At 46.8% G+C, this 21,762-nt stretch overlaps 1 long non-coding RNA gene across 1 annotated transcript in view; it reads left to right on the top strand.

Annotated features, from left to right (window-relative positions):
* The first annotated feature begins 1,289 nt into the window (after positions 1–1,289).
* LOC125111843 (uncharacterized) overlaps positions 1,290–21,762 on the top strand; it is a 54,125-nt gene continuing 33,652 nt past the window's right edge. The window contains exons 1-2 of the long non-coding RNA XR_007130953.1: positions 1,290–1,752; positions 20,984–21,075. This is a non-coding gene — a long non-coding RNA (uncharacterized LOC125111843). The remainder of the gene's footprint in view (positions 1,753–20,983; positions 21,076–21,762) is intronic.

Raw genomic sequence — 21,762 nt, 5'->3', positions numbered from 1 at the left:
GGGAGTAGTTTTAACTGCTTTTTACTGAAAAGATAGCTTAAGCCCTTGGGACTAACCTTGCCTCTCTTCCACCTCCAGGAAAGAGGGAAGATGTTGGCGATGTATAGGTCAGAATGTGTGCTCTGAAATGTGTCTCACTGGTGGAAATGAATTTACCTGAAGCTTTTCAGACTCCACTTGCCTGGTTCCCTGATAATAGTGATGTGATGTTTAGAATCAGGGGATGGCCAGGGACCATAGGGAAGGAAATCACTAACTTCTGGGACATAACTTTTGCTAACCTGTAAGCTCCTTGAGGGTAGTATTAACTCTGTGAGATACCTATTTTGTATCCTGGAAGTAGGCCTGATGGAGAAAGTACCTGACAATCGTTCTGAATATGGTGCTCTAAGCACATGTCTCACTTGGGCTGATAATGCCTTTTATTTCACTAAGTGCAGTGGAACGAAAGAGTACTAGTCTGGGGTGGGGGGTTCTTTGGCAGGTCTGCTTCCACACGGAGTGATAATAAGCATTGGAGATCTCTGTCTCACCAAGATGGGGACTAGTCATTTAGGAAGATAGAGGAGACACTATTTTGAGGATAATTACAAGGACTTACCTTTTGAGGGTAATTACCTTTGTTGAGTGCCTGTAAGCACTGTTCTTATCTCATTTGATTTTATAATTGTGGAATAGGCATTATTTTCTTCATTTATATATGAAAAGACCAAGTGACGCCCAGAGAAGTGAAATTGCTCACAGTCACAGCTAGTAAATGGTGATTTGGAATTTAAACCCAGGTATATCCAACTGTGAAGCCCACCTGCTGTCTAAGGGGCATTTGGCACCTGGTAGGTGCTCAGTAAATATCTGTGGACTGAATGAATGCTTTTCCCTCTTCCCTTATCTTCTCCATCAGCCTACCTTGTCCCCTCCCAGATACTCCTCCGACTTGGCCTGACATTTCAAAGTGAGTTGACCAGCATTTGAAGGTTCTGGAAGAGGCTGTTGTTACAGTGCAGGGCATCTTACTTGGGAAGAATAGCTCAGCCCTCTTCTGACCCCACCCAGGTCATATTTCTGTTATCCAGACCAGTGCAAAGGCCTGGAGTTGGTCTAGGTAAATTTGGATTGGAAGAGGGAAGGGTGGGGAGGTGAAACCTGCAAAGGCATGAGGGAAGAGGAGAGGCCAGAACAAAGAGACGAGTTTGTCTGGAGACGGTTGCAAATTGCAAAGATCAGGTCCTTTGGGATGCTCAATACATATTAGCAGAATTGATAAAAACAGCCCATGGCTCAGGACCCTGAATTGTTTAGTACTTTAGGGTAGGCCATCCCAGACTGAGGGGCTCAACCGAGCACAGTCACACAGAGCCACTTTAGAAGCGGCGATGGCCTCCTTGGCGGGGGAGTGGCCCCGTCGGTACCCCCAGCGGACAGGAGCTCTGAGGCCATTGGCTGGCCCGCTGGCGGCGGAGGGGCGGGAGCGCAGCAGAAGGGGATTGTTCGCACCTTTGGGCTGTAGATGGAGCTGTCGGGCAGGCGAGGGGGAAGGCGCCTAGAAATAACCTCCCTGGCCCGCGAGCTGGGAACAGCGCTCCCAGGATGCAGTTTGTGTCAACACGGCCACAATCTCGGCAGCTGGGCATCCAGGGTCTGGGGCTGGACAGCGGGAGCTGGAGCTGGGCGCAGGCTCTGCCCCAGAAGGAGGTCTGCCACCAACACCGGCGCTGCGCGGGGAAATGGTCGAGGGAATGCCGCCCCATGCAGGTAAGTGCCCCTGCCTGGCGCCTTGGCTGTCCGCCTGCCGTCAGGGTGGGGCGAGGGGGCTGACTGGGGAGCCCACCCGGGCTGGGCTGAAATGCAGGCCGGGTTGGCCGGGGCACGGGCAGGCTGGCCTGGTAGGCTCTTCAGACGGTCTCGCAGTCCTCGCCGGCGCATCGGGGAGGCAGGCCACCTGGCTGCTTTTTGGCGAGGCTGGGAGCTGGAGCTGGAGCCGGGGGAGGAGGGGCGCTGGCCAAGAACGCGCAGTCCCGGGACCCTGGCCCAACCGTGACCGTGTCTCCAACCCCAGCTGGCTGGCCTGCGCGTCAGTCCGCCGAAGGGGTGGCTGGAGGCACTCCTGCTGATCTCAGCGAGAGAGGTGAGTGATGGCTTGGAGAGAGATCTCAGTTTTCTGCTCGGGAATTGAACCTGGGCAGCCTGGTTGAAAACCAGGAATCCTGGGCACTAGACTAACTAGACGCTAGACGCGTAATTGCCCTGATTTTTGACCCCTGTTGAAAATAAGAATGTTTCAAGGAGGCAAAGACTGCGAAAACAGGTATAAAGTTTAGAGTCAGAGTACAGCAGTTAGAATGCACAGAGAAGTCGTTTAAGTCAGAAGCAAAGAGTAATACACACCCTAAAGAGGAGTTCAGGTGCGGGGTGAGGCGCACACCAGGACCTTTGTTTAAGTTTAGCCACTTATCTTGTTTTATTTTTTCACACATGAATGGACACCCTCCTCAATAGGCGCGTGCATCTTTTGGCAAAGATGAATTCCAAAGCAAAGGATGCCGGAATAGTATCAGGATTTAAAATTTATAGCCTGGCACCCCCTCCCTTTTTTGACCCTAGGAGTCTTACTGCGCACGTGTATTTGCAGAGATCTCCTTGACCCCGGGAGTGATTGAAGTGGTCATCTTATCTTTTTACTCCAACTGAGCTCAGCTCCTCAATTAACTTTTTCTTTCAGGTGTCAAAGTGAAGCAAGGCCCAATTTACTTGACCTAACAAGTCCCACCTGTTCTCAGCCCAGGGGCCCATCTACCTCATACCTCAGCACCAGCCAGCCAGGCTGGGGATGTGTGTGCTCAGGACACCTCATCATGTTACACTGCAGACACTTGGGCGGAAAGATATTTTATGTTGTATTGCCATCTTTCACCAAGTACAACGAGAGATTCACATTTCCCTTGCACCAGGTGTGATGGAGGGAAGGGGCCATTGAAAGGTGACTTTGCCTTCTTTCCAGCGGTGGGCAAACTTGGCCTCACATTAGAATCACCTGAGCAGCTTTGAAGCCTCCTGACGGCCAAGCCTGGTCCTGACCTGGTTAAATCAGCATCCTCGTCTCTGGGGTGCAGAGTAGGCAGCACTCATTTCTGAAAGGTCCATAAGGATCTCAGGGTGCAGATGAGTTTGAGAGCTAGTGTTTGAGAGCTAGTGCTCCAGAGCTGTGTATAAAACATGGAGTTCCTGTCATGGCTCAGCTGTTAACAAACCCAGCTGGTATCCATGGGGATGCAGGGTTCATCCCTGGCCTCGCTCAGGGGGTTAAGGATCTGGTGTTGCCATGAGCTGTGGTATAGGTCACAGAGGCGGCTCAGATCCAGCGTTGCTGTGGCTGTGGTGTAGGTCAGCATCTACAGCTCTGATTGGATCCCTAACCTGGGGACCTCCATATGCCACGGGTTCAGCCCTAAAAAGACAAAACAAAAACAAAAAAACTCACGAAGACATGATGCTGAGAGAGGCCTGTATGGCTTTGCCTGGAGGATAGTGTGGGAGCTGACCGTGGGCTGGACCCTGCAGAGGTCTGCTCTGTCCTTGGCCTGGTTCTGACAAGTCTTCCAGGAGTTGCTATGTTGTGTTTGATGTTTTTTTTGTTTGTTTGTTTGTTTTTTGTTTTTGTTTTGCTTTTTAGGGCTACACCCACGGCATATTGAGATTCCCAGGCTAGGGGTCCAATTGGAACTATAGCTACTGGCCCACGCCACAGCCACAGCAACGTGGGACCCGAGCCCGTGTCTGTGACCTACACCACAGCTCATGGCAACGCCAGATCCTTAACCCACTGAACGAGGCCAGGGATCAGACCCACAACCTCATGGTTCCTAGTCAGATTCGTTTACATTGCACCACTAGGGGAACTCCATGTTTGATCATTTTTCAGCCTTCGGTCTCCAAACCTGTGAAGGGGAATAGAATTTGTGGCCCCCAGATAGCCTCTTTGGCATAAGGATTAAGATGGTTCTTTTAAAGAAACTGCATGCACAGAAGAAGCTCTGAAAACCAAGTAAGAGTTACCCTTTGTAAAGGGAAGTCTCCACTGCTGTACCAGGGAGAGGGGGATGACTCGATCTCTAAAAACTCTCATCAATGGAGAAGGCAAGGATTTATATCACATAATAGTCTTACCCTTTTATGCTGTCGTTTTGCTGGTAAGTTCCCATAACTGACCAACCCCACCATCATCTTTTTTTTTATTATTATTATTATTACTTTTGCTTTTTAGGGCTTCACTGGCAGCATATGGAAGTTCCCAGGCTAGGGGTTGAATCGGAGCTGCAGCTGCCGGCCTACACCACAGCTCATGGCAACACTGGATCCTTAACCCACTGAGTGAAGCCAGGGATTGAACCTGCATCCTCGTGGATACTAGATGGATTTGTTTCCATTGCACCACAATGGGAACTCCCTGTATGTATGTATGTATGTATGTATGTATATTTTTTAAGGACCACACCTACAGCACATGGAAGTTCCCAGGGTAGGCATTGATTCAGAGCTGTAGCTACCAGCCTCTGCCACAGCCATAGCAATGCCAGATCCGAGCTACATCTGTGGCTCACAGCAATGCCAGACCCTTAACCCACTGATTGAGGCCAGGGATCGAACCTGTGTCCTCATGGGTACTAGTTGGGTTCATTACTGCTGAGCCACAATGGGAACTCCCCATCTTTTGTCTTTAGCAGAAGGTGGTATTTAAGGTGGGACCTCGGGCCTTTTTGGTAAGGAACTCAGTTTTCCTGGCTCTCTCCCATGTATTCAGGAGGTATACATGTTATTAGACTTTATTTTTCTTATGTTAATCTGTCTTATGTCAGATTGACTATTAGACCAGCTGTAGAACCCAGAAGGGTAAAAGGAAAATTTTTCTTCCTCAGCATCTGCGGAAAGTAAACTGGGCCCAGTGACTTTTTGAACTTCCACTTTCGGCCCTTGTCCCCTTCTTTGGGCCAAGCTGGAGTGACACCCGGATGACCCCCATTGCATGGCCGTGCTGGGATTACTGCCACCTCTTACGGATCAGGGTCTGGGTCCTCAGCCCTGCCCTTTCTCCCATGTCAGGAATGATTCCCTGGAAGCTGTGTGATGTCCCTCCCTGGCTGTCACAGCTGCTCTGAGTTAGAGAGGGCAGTTAGCATGCCTGTCCCCACCTGTCCAGCTCACCTCTAAGTAATAGGTCTCCACTTTGCCCAGCCCAACAGCCTTTTCAGCAGCAATAGAACAGGAGGTGATGCCTCCTCCTGTCCCACATAGCAAGGAGAGGCCACTATCAGCCCTACTGTTGTCCAACCAGCCCTGGGTGCTGGTATAGTATGGGGCCAGTTTCCAGGTCACCAGTGTACTAGGACCACCCTCTCTTGGTTATAGAGCTTGGCTCCTACCTTATACCCATGAGGTCTTGCCTTCTAGGGTGAGGTCCTAGAGCTGGGAGGTACTGGAGGGCCCAGGCCTTTGGGAACTCCTCCCCCAGGGAGCAGGAGGGGGCTATGAGGCTCCTCTTCCTCTTAGGTAATGTCCCCTTCTGCCCTTCTCAGTGAATGACACTTTTTGGCAGACCCATTTTATTTCAGAAAATATGAATATGTAATTGCACAGGGAGAAAAGGCTGCTCATCAGCTGTCTTATTCAGGCTCCCTGTATCTCTCTTGGCCACCATCCTGCTGGGAAAGATGGCAGCAGCAGTTACCTGAACTCTGTTTTTTTGTTACCTGCAGCACCTAGAACTGCTCCAGTTGGCAGTGCCTTGAGATGCCAGAGAATGCTTCTCTATGCCTCTATTTCATCATCCTTTTTTTTTTATTATTTAATTTTTTTTTGGTCTTTTCTAGGGCGCACCTGTGACATATGGAGGTTCCCAGGCTAGGGGTCTAATCGGAGCTGTAGCCGCCGGCCTACACCACAGCCAGAGCAACTCGGGATCTGAGCCACATCTGTGACCTACACCACAGCTCATGGCAACGCCAGATCGTTAACCCATTGAGCGAGGCTAGGGATCAAACCTGCAACCTCATGGTTCCCAATCAGATTCTTTAACCACTGTGCCATGATGGGAACTCCTATTTCATCATCTTTATTTATTTATTTATTTATTTTATTTATTTATTTTTTTGTCTTTTGTCTTTTTTGTTGTTGTTGTTGTTGTTGCTATTTCTTGGGCTGCTCCTGCAGCATATGGAGGTTCCCAGGCCAGGGGTTGAATCGGAGCTGTAGCCACCGGCCTACACCAGAGCCACAGCAACGCGGGATCCGAGCCGCGTCTGCAACCTACACCACAGTTCACGGCAACGCCGGATCGTTAACCCACTGAGCAAGGGCAGGGACCGAACCCGCAACCTCATAGTTCCTAGTCGGATTCGTTAACCACTGCGCCATGACGGGAACTCCCTATTTCATCATCTTTAAAGCAGAGAGAGATCATCATTCTTGCCCCAACCTGCTTAGAGATTTCTTGGAAGATTAGGGGCAGATAACTGGTAGGAAAAGTTTTACTTTGAAGCAGCCAATACTGGCAGCTCTAGAGTTCAACATTAAGTCTGGTGGTGAAGACAAGCACCTGGGAACAAAGCGGTTGATTTTGTTTCATCAGGCCTTCTCATGAACATAGCTGGCTCCCTATTGCCCAACCTCAGTGTCCCCTCAAAGGCTGAATCCACTTTAACAACCTTGTCTGGAATGTTCCACTGCAATGAGGCTGGTCTCCACCCATTTCCACAGAGCCCACAGGTTCTGTCTGGGAGCCTTTGCTGTCACTGTTCTCAGTCCCCCCTGAGGTGTCTGGGCATCTGCAAATTTTTATAGCTTTTCATGCTTGGGTTTTCCCCTGGGCACCTGCAGATGACCCTTTGTCACTGGTTATCTTTGTGTATGCTCACCTGAACGCAGCTGGAGACAGACCCCAAAGCACGCTGGTCAGAGACGCTTGAGGCATGCCCATTGCCCTCACGGTGGGCCCTTCTTGCAGTTGAGAATTCATGCTCCTTTCCTGTTCCTTTTTCCCTCCCATTCTCCCCGGCTCTTCAACTCCACACTCTCAGTTGCTGGCCCTGCTTTCTAGCCCTCTTGAGAAAACAGGGTCACTCTCTGGACACTTACATGCAGCCGGTATTCCCCTTCTTCCTGTTACTGTGGGCTCACCACCCTACCCCTTCACTTGCTCCTGGAAGTCACACTGGCATCTCTCCCCTTTCTCCCCTGCCCCATCAGATCCTCCCCTTCCAATGGCTCCTTCCCACCAGGATGTAGGCATTCTGCAACACTGCCCATCTCTGTAACAAAAACTCCCTAGGAGTTCCCTGGTAACTCAGTGCATTAAGGATCTAGCATTGTCACTATTGTGGATTAGGTTGCTGCTATGGCAGGGGTCTGATCCTTGGCTCCAGAACTTCTGTATGCCATAGGTATGCCCCCCCCCCAAAAAAAAATCCCGCAAAAAACAACCCCTCAAAACTCCCCAGACCCACATCTCCCTCCAGTGCTGCATTTCTCTGCTCCACTTTAGCCCAGTCTGTACTTGCTATCTCCAATTCTTTCTTCTCCATTTTCCCTCTCTCTGCTTTTTAACCTTTTTATTACAGAAAACTCCAATCTATGCAAAAATAGGTAGACTTGTGTAATGAACCCTCCTGAACCCATCCTCCAGCTTCAGGTGTTACCAGCTTTGGACAGTCTTGTTCCATCTAAATCCCTACCCAGGTCTCCCTCCCATCTTACTTTGAAGCACATCTCAGACAGCAATCCTTTTAATTGTAAATATTTCAGCTCTAAAGGTAAGGACTCTTTTTTAAAAATTTATTATTATGACTACCACAACAAAAACCTAAACCTCCCCACATGTCCAGTATTTGAATGTTATACATTTTTTTCAACGTTATACATTTTTTCCAACAGTTACACTTTTTTCCCAACAATGTTATGCTTTTCCAAAAATGTTTGTTAATGCATTTTTTTCTCTTAGTTTGCCTGAATCAGAACTTAAATAAGTCTACATATGGTGATTGCTATGTCTCTTAAGTCATGTTTCAGTTTGTAAGTTCCTCCTCCATCTCTTTCATTTTTCCTTGTAGTTTATCTGTGGAAGAATCTAGGCCTCTGTCCCATGGATTTTTGCACAGTCTGCATTCTGCTGCTGCATCCTCCATGGTGTCATTTAACTTGTTCTTCTATTCTCAGTATTCCAGTGAATTGGAAATTGGATTGTTCTCCCTGGAATCTACGAGGATGAGGCTTTTTTTTTTTTTTTTTGGTCTTTTGTCTTATTCATTTATTTATTTTTTGTCTTTTTGCCATTTCTTGGGCTGCTCCCATGGCATATGGATGTTCCCAGACTAGGGGTCTAATGGGAGCCACAGCCACTGGCCTATGCCAGAGCCACAGCAACGTGGGATCTGAGCCGTGTCTGCAACCTACACCACAGCTCATGGCAATGCCAGATCCTTAACGCGCTGAGCAAGGCCAGGGATCGAACCCGGAACCTCATGGTTCCTAGTTGGATTTGTTAACCACTGAGCCACGATGGGAACTCCTGGTCTTTTGTCGTTTTAGGGCTACACCCTTGGCACATGGAGGTTCCCAGGCCAGGGGTCTAATTGGAGCTACAGCTGCTAGCCTATGCCACAGCTACAGCAACGCCAGATCCAAGCTGCGTCTGTGACCCACACCATAGCTCATAGCAACGCCGGGTCCTTAACCCACTGAGAGAGACCCAGGATCGAACCCACAGCCTCATCATTTCTAGTCGGATTCGTTTTTGCTGCACCATTATGGAAACTCTGAGGATGAGGCTTTTGCTGCCACCTCTCCATCTTGTTGGTTTTGCCAAAGCTCTAATGATGACCATGGTGTGAAAGCCAAGGGTCATTAAGCCTGTGGTATTGAAGTTCAAGACTTCATTTTCCTGCCCTCTCAGCTGAATTTCATGAAGGAGACCACTCCCTCTTGAAACACCTGTTCTCGAAGCCTCTGGGACACTTCCCCTTGATTCTTTTCATATATCACTAGCTGCACCTCAGTCTTTTTTTTTTTTTTTTTCTGTTTCCCCTCCTTTTCCTGACTTTTTATATTTTGAGTGATCCGGGGCTCAGTCTAGACTTTCTGCCCGCTAGCTACACACCCTTCCTTGTGATTTCATCCAGACTTGGTGTTTTTTTGTTTTTTGTTTTTTTTTTTTTGGCCATGCCCATGGCATGCAGAGGCTCCCAGGCCAAGGGATGGAACCCATGCCACAGCAGTGACAACACCAGATCTTCAACTGCTAGGCCATCAGGGAAGTCCTGGGCTCTCTGTTTTAGATGCAGTCTGTGTGCTGTCACCTCCCAAATGCAGTCATTTCCTCCCACTCTCTTGTTGTATACTTTTTTTTCTTTTTATGGCCACACCTGTGGCATGTGGAAATTCCCAGGCTAGGGGTTGAATCTGAGCTGCATCTGCTGCCTGTGCTACAGCCATAGCAGTGCTAGGTCCAAGCTGCATCTGTGACCTATGTGACAACTCATGGCAACACCGGGTCCTTCACCCACGGAACCAGGCCAGGGATGGAATACACATCCTCGTGGATACTAGTCGGGTTCTTAATCCACTGAGCCACAAAGAGAACTCCTCTGTGTCCTTTCCAGAATTCCTTCTTGAATGCCAGATTCATGTTCATACCTGTTAATTCAGTGTCTCCCTTGGCGTCAGTAAATACCTTAGATTTAACCTGACCAAAATGAATTCCTGATTTCTGTCTAAACCCTGTTATCCCAAAATTGTCCTCATCTCTGTTGAAGATAAGAGCATCCTTCTAGCTTCCCCACAAGCCTTGGGGTCATCCTTGCCTCCTCTCTTTTTCACACCTGACTCTCACTATGTTAGTAAATACCATCTGATTTTTCTTCAAAATATATTCACAGCCCAACCACTGCTCTTGCCACTGGCTGGTTGAAGCTACCATCACCTCTCATTGATTAATGCCACTGCATCCTCCCTGTTCTTCTTGCTTCTCTTCTCGTCTCCTGCCCCATACAATATATTCTCAGCAGAGCAGCCAGAGTGATCCTTTAAAATGTGTTAATCAGGGAGTTCCTGTCGTGGCTCAGCGGTAACGAATCCGACTAGTATCCATGAGGATGCGGGTTCAGTCCCTGGTCTTTCTCAGTGGGTTAAGGATCTGTGTTGCTGTGAGCTGTGGTGTAGGTCACAAACATGGCTTGGATCTGGTATTGCTGTGGCTGTGGTGTGGGCTAGTGGCTGCAGCTCTGATTTGACCTCTAGCCTGGGAACTTCCATATGCCACAGGTGTGGCCCTAAAAAGAAAAAAAAAATATATTAATCAGTTGGAGTTCCCTGGTGGCCCAGCAGGTTAAGGATCTGATATTGTCATTGCTATGGCACAGGTATTGCTGTGGTACAGGTTCAGTCCCTGATCCAGGACCTTCTTCATGCCAAGGGTGTGGCCAAAAATATATATAAATCAGTCATATCACACCTCTTCATAAAACTCCCAAGTGGCTCCTCATCTTATTCAGTGGAAAAGCCCCCATTTTGTCAATGGTCCCTTCCTTCTAGACCTACTGATCTGAGCCCATCTCCACTGCATCCCCTCTTGCCCGCTTCTTCCTGCCAGTGCACCACATGGTCCCACCTGAGGGACTTCCCCTCCACTGAAAGGCTCCTTCTTTGGGTCCCGGTACAGTCTTCCCCATCACTTCATGAGGTCTGCTCAGCTGTCACTGGATTAGTGTAATCTTCACAGCCACCCAAACCCAGCATACTCTTTGCTCCATCCCTGCTCACATTTTCTCCAAGGCACTTATGCCATCAGACGTTTTGAATATTTACCTTTTTTTTGGTCTCTTGGTTGGTTTCTTCTGCTTGGTTCATGACAGTGTCTCCGTGCCTGTAACAGTACCTGGCTTAGAGCAAAAAATGTTTGTTGAGTGACCCTCCAGCTGGATGGCTCCCACTTCCATGTCAGGGACTGGGTCTTTTTTATCTTTGTATCTGACTGCCAACCCAGTGGCTTTGTTGGAGGAGGTGCTTGATAGTGATCTAGTGAGGCTGTATAGAACTGAATTGTATAAGTAGCTTTGATTCCTCCCTAAAGTACTCCCTGTGCTGCAGCCCACAGGGACTCATTTTCAGCATAGGTTGGCATATAGTACGTAGGTGATGCAGGCAGATCTCCTCCCGTGCTGCCTCTTTCTCTTGTCTGTGCTCTGCATTCTAACTTGGGGCTATGGCCTTATGTGTCCCTCTTTCTTGCTGTCTGCATTGGACCAGGTGTTAGGGCGCTTGAGCTGACATATGCCCTCATGAAATAATGGAATGGTTATGGGATTTGGAATCAGAAGGCTTGGGTTTGAATCTTGGCTTTTCCATGTACTGATTTTCCTACCCAGGTCAAGTACGTTTTGTGTTGTCTCTGAGCCTTCTCAACTTTTCTCTTGAAATAAGTATAAATTAATAATTTAGTAAGTAGATTCACAGCTGGTCCCTCTCAGTTTCAGTGTTGTCCTCTGTAAAATATGCTTAGTTCATGAAGTTGTAAGGATTAGTTGATTTTGTCGATAGGGCAACACTAAGTAACTCATTGTATTAGTTGTCTATTTTTCTGTATAACAAATTACCCACAATTTTAGCAGCCTAAAAAAAATTATTTATGGAGTTCTTTTGTGTCCCAGCAGGTTAAGAATCTGGTGTTACTGCTGCAGGACTTGGGTCACTGCTGTGGTACGGGTTTGATCCCTGGCCCAGGAACTTCCATGTCCCACAGGTGTAACCAAAAAATATTATCTGTTATTATGCAGCTTCTGTGGGTTAGGAATTCAGGAGCAGCTTAGCTGAGTGGTTCTGGCTCAGAGTTTCATGAATTTATAGTCAAGTTGTTGACTGGGGATGCATTCATCTGAAGGCTTGACTGAGGCTGGAGGATTGGCCTCTGGTATGCTCATTCACCTGTGTTGGCAGGAAGCCTTAGTTCCTCACCATTTGGACCTGTCCCACAAGGCTGCTTGAATGTCCTTACAACATGGCAGCTGCCTTCCCCCAGAATGAATGATCCAGGAAGACAGACTGGAATGGATGCTGCAATGTCTTTTATGATTTAGTATCAGAATCATACACCATCACTTCTTTATTTGTTAGGAACAAGTCACTCAACCCTGCTCATACCCAAAGTGGGGGAGAATTAGGCTCTATTTTTTGAAGGGACTGTCAAAGAATTTGTAGACATATTTTAAAATCTCCACAGTCATAAAGCACTAGGAAAATGTTAATTAACGTTGCAGACAAGAGTTATGACTTGTGTACTCTTGGCCTTGTTAGATGCATTCTCTTCGTCACATTCAGGAAAGGCTGTTGCCTCTCAGCTCCTTTGTGCCTCTCAGGTTCTGTTAATTGGTTAATGATTCACAGACAATTCATGGATAGTCTTTTCTATACAGCAAGACTGCAGGCTCCCTGCAGTCTTGACATGTCTCAGATTTCTGATGCAACCTTGCAGAGTGAGTTTTTTGCAAAGTGATGTCTATTTCCAACTGTGAGAATATGGTTCTAGAGTTTTGACCCTCCACAGAAATGGTGAGGGGAGGTAGAGGAGTTGGCATATTGGAAAAAATAATAAACTTGCTTTTGCATACATTTAGTTTGAGGAACTTAAAAGGTGTGTAGATGGAGTTCCCATCACGGTGCAGCAGAAATGAATCTGACTGGGAACAGTGAGGTTGTAGATTAGATCCCTGGCCTCGCTCAGTGGGTTAAGGAACTGGCATTGCCATGAGCTGTGGTGTAGGTCAAAGACATGGCTAGGATCTGATTTGTACAAGTAGCTTTGCGGTGGCTGTAGCACAGGCTGGAGGCTGTAGCTCCAATCAGTCAGACCCCTAGCTTGGTAACCTCCATGTGGCAAAGGTGTGCCTAAAAAAAAAAGCAAAGAAAAAAGATTCATAGATGAAGCCATTCAGAAGGTCATTGAAGTATGAACTCTGAAGAGAGCAAGGTAAGTTGAAGAGTGTCAGTTTCAAAGAGGTAACCACTGAAGTTCTTAAAAGAGTACAATTGCCAAAGGAAAAGTGAAGAAATAGGGAAAGGTGAGGGCAGAATCTTGGTCTTGGAGGAGGAAGAGGAAGCAGCAAAGAAGACGTGAGCCCCCAAGTGGCCAGGAGGCAGTGTTGTTGTGGAAACCAAGCTGGAGGCCACTGATGACCTTCAAGGGTGTGGTTTCAGAAAGTGGGATATTTGTAGACAGATTTAAGGGGCTTGTTTAGCTGTCAGTTGTGAAGAAGAAAACATGAAGCTTGTGTCTTGGATGTTTCAAGTGAAGGAGAGTAGAGTTGCCAGAGGTGGCAGAGTTGAGTGGGTTCTCCTTGGGTTGGAGGACCTGAGGGGAGAGCCGGTGGGGAGGGACAGACTGAAGATGTCAGAGCACAGTGGTTCAGATCTAGTTTCACAGGCAGGAAGATGAGAAGTGAAGGGCACACGCAGGGGGTGGGGGTTGGCTTGGCAAGAAAAAAGGCAGAGATGGGAGCTTGCCAACAGCCACCTGCCATCAAAGGGAGGCTGGGAGGATGGGGGACAGCCAAGTGAGGGTTGGGGAAAGGGAAGAGTTTGAAAGAAGTCTCCCAGGGAACACATGGAGATGTCAACAAGATTACGAAGAGGCTTCTGAAGCAGCCTTGAGACAAGAGCTATGAGCATGTGACGGATGTCACCTGCAGAATTTGGGGCCTTTTATCTAGGAGCAGGCAATTAAAATGAAGAAAGTTTTCCTAGGTTAGGGATTTGCCTAAGTCTGGTGGAGGATCCAGGGAATTAGAAGTTCTAGTTCTGTTTCTAAAGATGGAGGTGAGCTGTCAGTCAGAAGGTGGCATGCAGGTGTGCACATGGCACCTGCCTGGATGCCCTTAGGGTGATGAACATCTGATGCAGGGCTGGCATTTGTCATTGACATACAGGCACCACCAACCTGCCAGGCAGTGCAGCAGCAGGCCCAACACCAAGAGGGCTACTTGTTCTAATTTGCACAAAGGTGCCTCATGTGCAGGTACAAAGACTGACATCCTAGGGCTAGGGCATTGGGGAGAATTGAAGGAAAGGGAGAGGCTGGATGAAAGTGGCAGTGGGTGAGGCTGTGCTGTCAAAGAAGGAAAGCTCAGATATTAACATCATGGAAGTGAAACCCCCTTGAACGATTCTGTCCAAGATGAGCCATGCTGGTGATCAACCGAAATGAAGACAGATGAGAATACTGGTCCAGCTGAAATAACAGCTTTCTGGAACAGATTAGATCACCTTGAATACCAAGCGACTGACATTTGACCTTGGATGACACAGGCTACAGTGGGAACATCCTAGTTTTGGCAACAACTGTTCAACACATTCAACAAATATTTGTTGACTCCAAAACACATGATTCTAGATACTTAGGATACAGCAATGAAAGAAACAGACCAAGATTCCAGAGCCTTAGCACATACTAGGTTTGGTGACAAAAATATAACTGTGTACCTAGGGGTGACCTGACTGGAAATACAGGTTTTATTTTTATTTTTTTGGGGTTTTTGCCTTTTCTAGTGCTGCTCCCGCGGCATATGGAGGTTCCCAGGCTAGGGGTCGAATCGGAGCTGTAGCCATCGGCCTACGCCAGAGCCACAGCAACAGAGGATATGAGCTGTGTCTGTGACCTACACCACAGCTCATGGCAATGCCGGATCGTTAACCCACTGAGCAAGGGCAGGGACCGAACCCGCAACCTCATGGTTCCTAGTCGGATTTGTTAACCACTGTGCCACAATGGGAACTCCTGGAAATACAAGTTTTAAAACAGGGTTTTATTGTACCTGGCTCACTGATATCCACTCCACAAACCTACTGTATCTCTGTCACCCTGAATACTGAAAGCTTTACTTTCAAGTACCCAGTTCACCTGAAAGTGAAATTACAAATAAGGTGGTTAAATGTTTAATTTTAAAGAGGCAGTGTGAGAGTTCTTGTTGGGGCTCAGCAGGTCAAGAATCCAACTAGTATCCACTAGTATCCATGCATGTTTGATCCCTGGCCTAGCTCAATGGGTTAAGGATCTTGCATTACTGCAAGTTGTGGTGTAGGTCATGGACACAGCTTGGATTTCTGTTGCTGTGGTTGTGCTCTAGGCTGGCAGCTGCAGTTTTGATTCAAACACTAGCCTGGGAACCTCCATATGTGGCAAGTGTGGCCCTAAAAAGAAAAAGTAAATAAATAAAAAGGCAGCGGTGACTGTCATTGTCACTAGAAACACAGGAAGAGAGTGGGCTGACTCCACTGAAATGGGCCAGCAGGAAGGTGGAGGATGGGGAGCTGTGGTGAGCCAGGTCTGGGGGTGCAGTAGGCCCTGGCCCTCTAATGGGGAGGTGATGGGGAGGAGCAAGCATGCAGCATCAGACTAAAATCTTGTTGGCCCAGGTTCCTATGGCTTTTGTCAACATTGCTGTTTACTTCTCTGAGGACGAATAGAAGAACTTGGATGAATGGCAGAAGGAGCTTTACAACAATCTCGTGGTTTTTTTGTTTTGTTTTGTTTTGTCTTTTTAGGGCTGTACCCATGGCATATGGAGGTTCCCAGTCTAGGGGTCCAATAAGAGCTGTAGCTGCTGGCCTACGCCACAGTTACAGCAACACCGTGTCCGAGCTGAGTTTGCAACCTACACCACAGCTCATGGCAACACTGGATCCTTAACCCACTGAGTGAGGCCAGGGATGGAATCTGCGTCCTCATGGATGCTAGTCAGATTTGTTTTCCACTGAGCTGTGACCAGAACTCCACAACCTCGTTTTTTTAAAAAAAATTTAGGAGTTCCCATCATTGCTCAGTGGAAACAAATCTGACCAGCATCCATGAGGACACAGTTTCTATCCCTGGCCTCACTCTGTGGGTTAAGGAGCCAGCGTTTCCGTGACCTGTGGTGTAGGTCGAAGTTTTGGCTCAGATCTGGCGTTGCTATGGCTGTGATAGGCCAGCAGCTACAGCTCTATTGGACCCTTAGCCTGGGAACCTTCATGTGCCATGGGTTCAGCACGAAAAAAAAAAAAAAAATTTTTTTTTTCTCTCTTTAGGGCTGAACCCGCAGCATATGGAGCTTCCTAGGCTAGGGGTTGGATTGGAGCTACAGCTGTTGGCCTACACCACAGCAAAAGCAGTGCTGCATCTGAGCGGCGTCTGTGACCTTCACCACAGTTCATGGCATGCAAGATCCTTAACCCACTGAGCGAGGCCAGGGATCTAACCTGAGTCCTCATGGATACTAGTCAGGTTTGTTACCACTGAGCCGCAACAGGAACTCCCCACATCTTCTTAATCCATTCGTCTGTTGATGGACATTTGGGTTGTTTCCATGTCTTGGCTATTGTGAATAGTACTGCAATGAACATAGGGGTGCATGTATCTTTTTGAATGAAAATTTTGTCCTTATATATGCCCAAGAGTGGGATTGCTGGGTCATATGGTAGTTCTGTATTTAATTTTTTGAGGAACTTCCATACTGTTTTCCATTTTGGTTGTACCAATTTACATTCCCACCAGCAGTGAAGGAGGGTTCCTTTTTGTCCACATCCTCTCCAGCACTGATTTGTTGACTTGTTAATGATGGCCATTCTGACTGGTATGAAGTGGTACCTCACTGTAGTTTTGGTTTGCATTTCTCTATTAATTAGCGATGTTGAGCATTTTTTCATGCCCTTTTCGGGCCTGCTATCTCTATGTCTTCTTCAGAGAAATGTCTATTTAGGTCTTCTGCCCATTTTTCAGTTGGGTTGTTTGTGTTTTTGTTGTTGAGCTGTATGAGTTGGTTGTGTATTTTGAAGATCAAGCCCTTGTTGGCTGCATCAATTGAAAAGATTTTCTCCCATTCTGTGGGTTTTTTCAGGGTTTTTTTTTTTTTTTTATGGTTTTCCTTTTGCTGTGCAAAAGCTTTTGAGTTTAATTAGGTCCCATTGGTGTATTTTTGTGTTTACTGTCATTATTCTAGGTGAATCAAACAAGATGTGGCTGTGATTACAACAACAACCTTGTTAAAGAGCACTACCAAACCCTGATGTCCCTGGGTAAGGGCACCTTCCCTCCCCTGTGGCAGCATCCTGGGAGGGGCAATGAAATGCTTCTCACCCATCGTGCACCCCCTGGGCAAGGTGTTTCATGTTTGTACCTCATGCTCAAGGAATGATCTGCTTATGGTGCTGGGAAGTTAGAATTATTTATAACAGGATGAAAAGTGAAAACCCAGGAACAGGGCCTATCGCCGTAGAATTGAACGCTATGCTGCACAGCACTTCAGAAAACAGTCAGATAACACCATTTGTGCCTCATTACTCACTACAACCGTCTTGGATAAGCCAGAGTCCCTCTGCTCTTGGCTTTCAGACACCAGTTCTTTCTGCACCAGAAACTGGAGAGTCCATTGACTCGATCTCACAGTTCCTCTTAAGAGATTACCTGATATACTTGCGTTAACAGCCACTACCCAGAGGGGCACTCGGACAGGCAGGGACTTGGGGGAGGAGAGAGCTCTGCACCCCCTTGATTGGGACCCTTGATAACTTCAATCAGTCCTTCTTTCCCTTCCACCTCATTCCAGACACAGAGGGTGCAGTGTCCATGCCAGATGCTCCATCCCAGGCTGAGCCCAGGGAAGAGCCCTGCTTGTGGGAGCAGCGTGACCCCCAAGAGAGAGATATCCTGATGGATCCAGACAAGGGTGATGGCAACTGAGGAGGGCGCTCCCATCCTGGCATGAGTTTGGTGGGGGGCTTCTCTTTAGTTGTTTGTGAGACCAGATCTGCCGCCTCTGAATTTTGGCGGTGACTTACAGGAAGAGGTTTCAGGGCCAGAAAGCACACCGTGGATGTGTGTATTTTGGGGTTAGAGCCGTGCAGCTCAAGACACCTGGTAAGATGGAGAGGAGGGGTCAGCCTGGAAGCCTCCTAGGCCTGACCAGAGCCTGTGATGACCTGGGAGTAGCCTGGGCGAGGCAGGTGGGCAAAAGGGTGGGGGAGGGCTTGGCATGGATGCATAGTTGGCGCCAGGCCCATTGCTTCCTGCTTGGCTGTCATCTCCAGTGCCCACACCCCACTCTTACAGACACCCCAACATAGGCAGACTTACCCTTCAAGGCTTTTTCCTCATCCAAGAAGGCTCTTACGTTCTGAGGAAGTCCAGTTCCTTGAGAACATCACACCTGGTCAGCTTCCAGTGGATGGAGGGTGGGAGGGTTCTAGTCCCAGCTCTGCCCCAGAGGCCTTTTCTCCAGGCCTCAGCTCTCTTGTATCCTCTGCCTCATCATGTGAACCTTCACCCATCGGGTGCCCTCTGTCCTTCCTTTTTTTTTTTTTTCTTCTTTTTATGGGTGCACCTGAAGCATATGGAAGTTCTGGGGCCAGGGGTCAAACCCAGAGCTGTTTGCAATGACAATGCTGTTTCCTAACTCACTGAGCCATAGGGAACCCCTGAAATATTCCCTGTTTCTTTTTTTAATAATGATTTTTATTTTTTCCATCATAGCTGGTTTACAGTGTTCTGTCAATTTTCTACTGTACAGCAAGGTGACCCAGTCACACATACATATATACATTCTTTTTCTCACATTATCCTCCATCATGTTCCATTATAAGTGACTAGATACAGTTCCCAGTGCTGTACAGCAGGATCTCATTGCTTATTATGCAGCTGATGTTTACCAAGCTGTAGTGTACTCCATACTGGGAAGATGCACCAGTGAACAGCAGTCCTTTCATGGAGTTTACAATCCAGTGGAGCGAGATCAGGCTTATACTGGTGCCTGTGAATTAGATGGGAAACCGTGCTGTGAAGAATCCTCAAGCAGCGTAAAAAGTTTGGTGGAAAAGAACCTATCTCTCGGCATCTTCTGCCTTTGCTCATGGAATGTTCTGAGTTGTCTCAAATGTAACATTGAAATTCCTTAGGGTATCCAGCACCTCTCTGAGAGGTCAAACAGGACAGCCACTGGCAAAATTTAAGGAGGTTTGTGCTTTGTTTTTACTTTGTGTTGTTTTAAAAGGAGGCAATGGAAAAATTCTTTTAAACTTATGTGATTGTCTCTATTGATGTTTGTTCCTGTCTAGTAACCCATAGTAACATTTTTACCCCGCTTTATTTGAAGACCCTTGAGGTCTGTCGACAGAGAAACTTTTGAAGAGAGAGTTTATCTTCTGAGTGAGTAGCTTTTATTCATTTTGGTCCCCATAAACTAAGGAATGGGATGGTAACATAATATAAATTGCCTAAGAATGGACATAGGTTTTAGACCAGAGTAACACAGAGGCTGGAGACTGGTTCATATAAGAATTTAATATTTCGACAAGGAGACTACACAGCTCAGAGTAGGAAGCATTATTGAATGAATGATATTGAGATAACATATTAATACTGTGTAATAAACAAAACTGTCAGTTCACACCTTACAACGTAAATCAAAATATATTTTAGATGGGTAAATAAGTTTTGTTTTTTAATTGTCAGAAGGAAGTCAGAATCTGCCCTTCAGTAGTTGTATGATCTTGGCAAGTTACTAACATTTCTGTGTCCTCTTTAATAAAAAGAAATATTAGTAGAACCTACTTCATAGGATTATAGTGATGACTACATGATGTAATTAAGGTGGAGCACTTAAATGAGTACTCAGCACAAAGTAAACACCTAGTAAGAGATATTTATTATACTAAGTTCCAGATGTCACATGAGGGAAATATGCTTTTGTCTTGGCTGTCAAACATGTAGATAAATTAAGAGATATGTGATTTCTCTTAACATGTTTTATTAAGGAGTTTCTGCTGGGGTGAAGCAGATTAAGGATCCTATGCAGGTCATAGTTGCAGCTTGGATTTGATCCCTGGCCTGGGAGCTTCCATATGCCCTGGGTACAGTCATAAAAGAAAATGTTTTAGGAGTTCCCGTCATGGTTCAGCAGTTAACGAACCCCACTAGCATCCATGAGGACACGGGTTTGATCCCTGGCCTTGCTCAGTGGGTTAAGGATCCAGTGTTGCTGTGAGCTGTGGTGTAGGTCACAGATGCAGCTCGGATCTGGCATTGCTGTGACTGTGGAGTAGGCCAGCGGCTACAGCTCAGATGTGACCCCTAGTTTGGGAACCTCCATATACCAAGGGTGTGGCCCTAAAAAGACAAAAGAAAAAAAATGTTTTATTAAAATATCCTCCATGCAGTAGTTCTCACATTTTCTTAGGCCTGATTGGGTAACAGCCAAAGTGTCCTGAAGATGATCATGGAGGAGTTACATGATGTTGATAAAACAATTGAATTTGCCAAGGAGCAGGATGATGAGGAAACTCTAAGAAGATCTGATTGTATTTTATTTATTTGTCTATTTTTTTTTCTGGGCTGCACCAGTGCCATATGAAAGTTCCCAGTCTAGGGACTGAATTGGGGCTACAGCTGCTGGCCTATGCCACAGACACAACAATGCCAGATCTGAGCCACATCTGTGACCTACACCACAGCTCACGGCAATGCCGGCTCCTTAACCCACTGAACAAGGCCAGGGATCAAACCCTTGTTCAAGGATTCTAGTCAGATTTGTTACCACTCTTCCACCACAGGAACTCCCAAATCTGATTTTATATTCCATCGACAAACCACATAAGCAGGAAAGCCATCTGTGATCATAACTTTTTTCTCTCAATTTTTCCAGTTGTACCTACAGTAAGAATCATCTCAAGAGGCACTGGGTTGAAAATATGGTGAAGTATCTGTAATAATAATAGGCCAGGTACATAGTAACGATTTCCAATACTCTTCCTGTACAGGCAAGCCTGGAGCCTCATCACTTCCTAGTACCTGAACTTGATAAAAAGCACAACGTTGACCTGATGCGATTAACTGTGCTCCTGTGAAGCCTATGTTTACCCACTGCACCCAAGTGGAATAAATGGAATAAAAGTTTTTTTTTTTTTTTTTTGTATACAGGAGAACTTTATTTTGAAAGTGTGTAGTCTAGCCCTTACTCAGTCTCTTTATGGAAACCTATGACCATTACTGGATGTGGACCATATTTGGAGGTTTGCTACTGTAGTGTTTAGTTTGTCTTTCCTGCCCTGTTTTTTTTTTTTTTTTTTGTCTTTTTCCCCTTTCTAGGGCTGCTCCCGCAGCATATGGAGGTTCCAAGGCTAGGGGTCTAATCGGAGCTGTAGCTACCGGCCTACCCCAGAGCCACAGCAACACAGGATTCGAGCCGTATCTGTGACCTACACCACAGCTCACGGCAACACCGGATCCTTAACCCACTGAGCAAGGCCAGGGATCGAACCCGCAACCTCATGGTTTCTAGTCGGATTCGTTAACCACTGCGCCACGACAGGAACTCCCTCCTGCCCTGTTTTATCAGTACAACACCAAGAGTGTATATTTGTTGCCTCCTTTTGACCATTTGCCTTGGGTCTCCCATTTTAGAAAGAAACAAAAGCAGTTACCTAACAGTAACAGAAGTCCTCTTTTGAAGATACAGATAAGATTCAGAAACTAGTGGTCATGATTTAAAATCATTCCCCTTCTTTTTTTATGTTTTGGTACGATGAAAGGCTTATCTATTTCAAGATTTTCTTTTTTCCTTTTTCTTTTCTTTCTTTCTTTTTTTTTTTCTTTTTAGGGCCACACCACCAGCAGCATATGGAGGTTCCCAGGCTAGGGGTCTAACTGGAGCTACCGCTTCCAGCCTACGCCACAGCCACGCCAGATCTGAGCCGCAT

The sequence above is a fragment of the Phacochoerus africanus genome, chromosome 11, assembly GCF_016906955.1.
Source record: "Phacochoerus africanus isolate WHEZ1 chromosome 11, ROS_Pafr_v1, whole genome shotgun sequence".
Taxonomy (NCBI): domain Eukaryota; kingdom Metazoa; phylum Chordata; class Mammalia; order Artiodactyla; family Suidae; genus Phacochoerus; species Phacochoerus africanus.
Note: the sequence above shows the minus strand (reverse complement) of the source record. Positions and strands in the feature narration are given on the sequence as shown.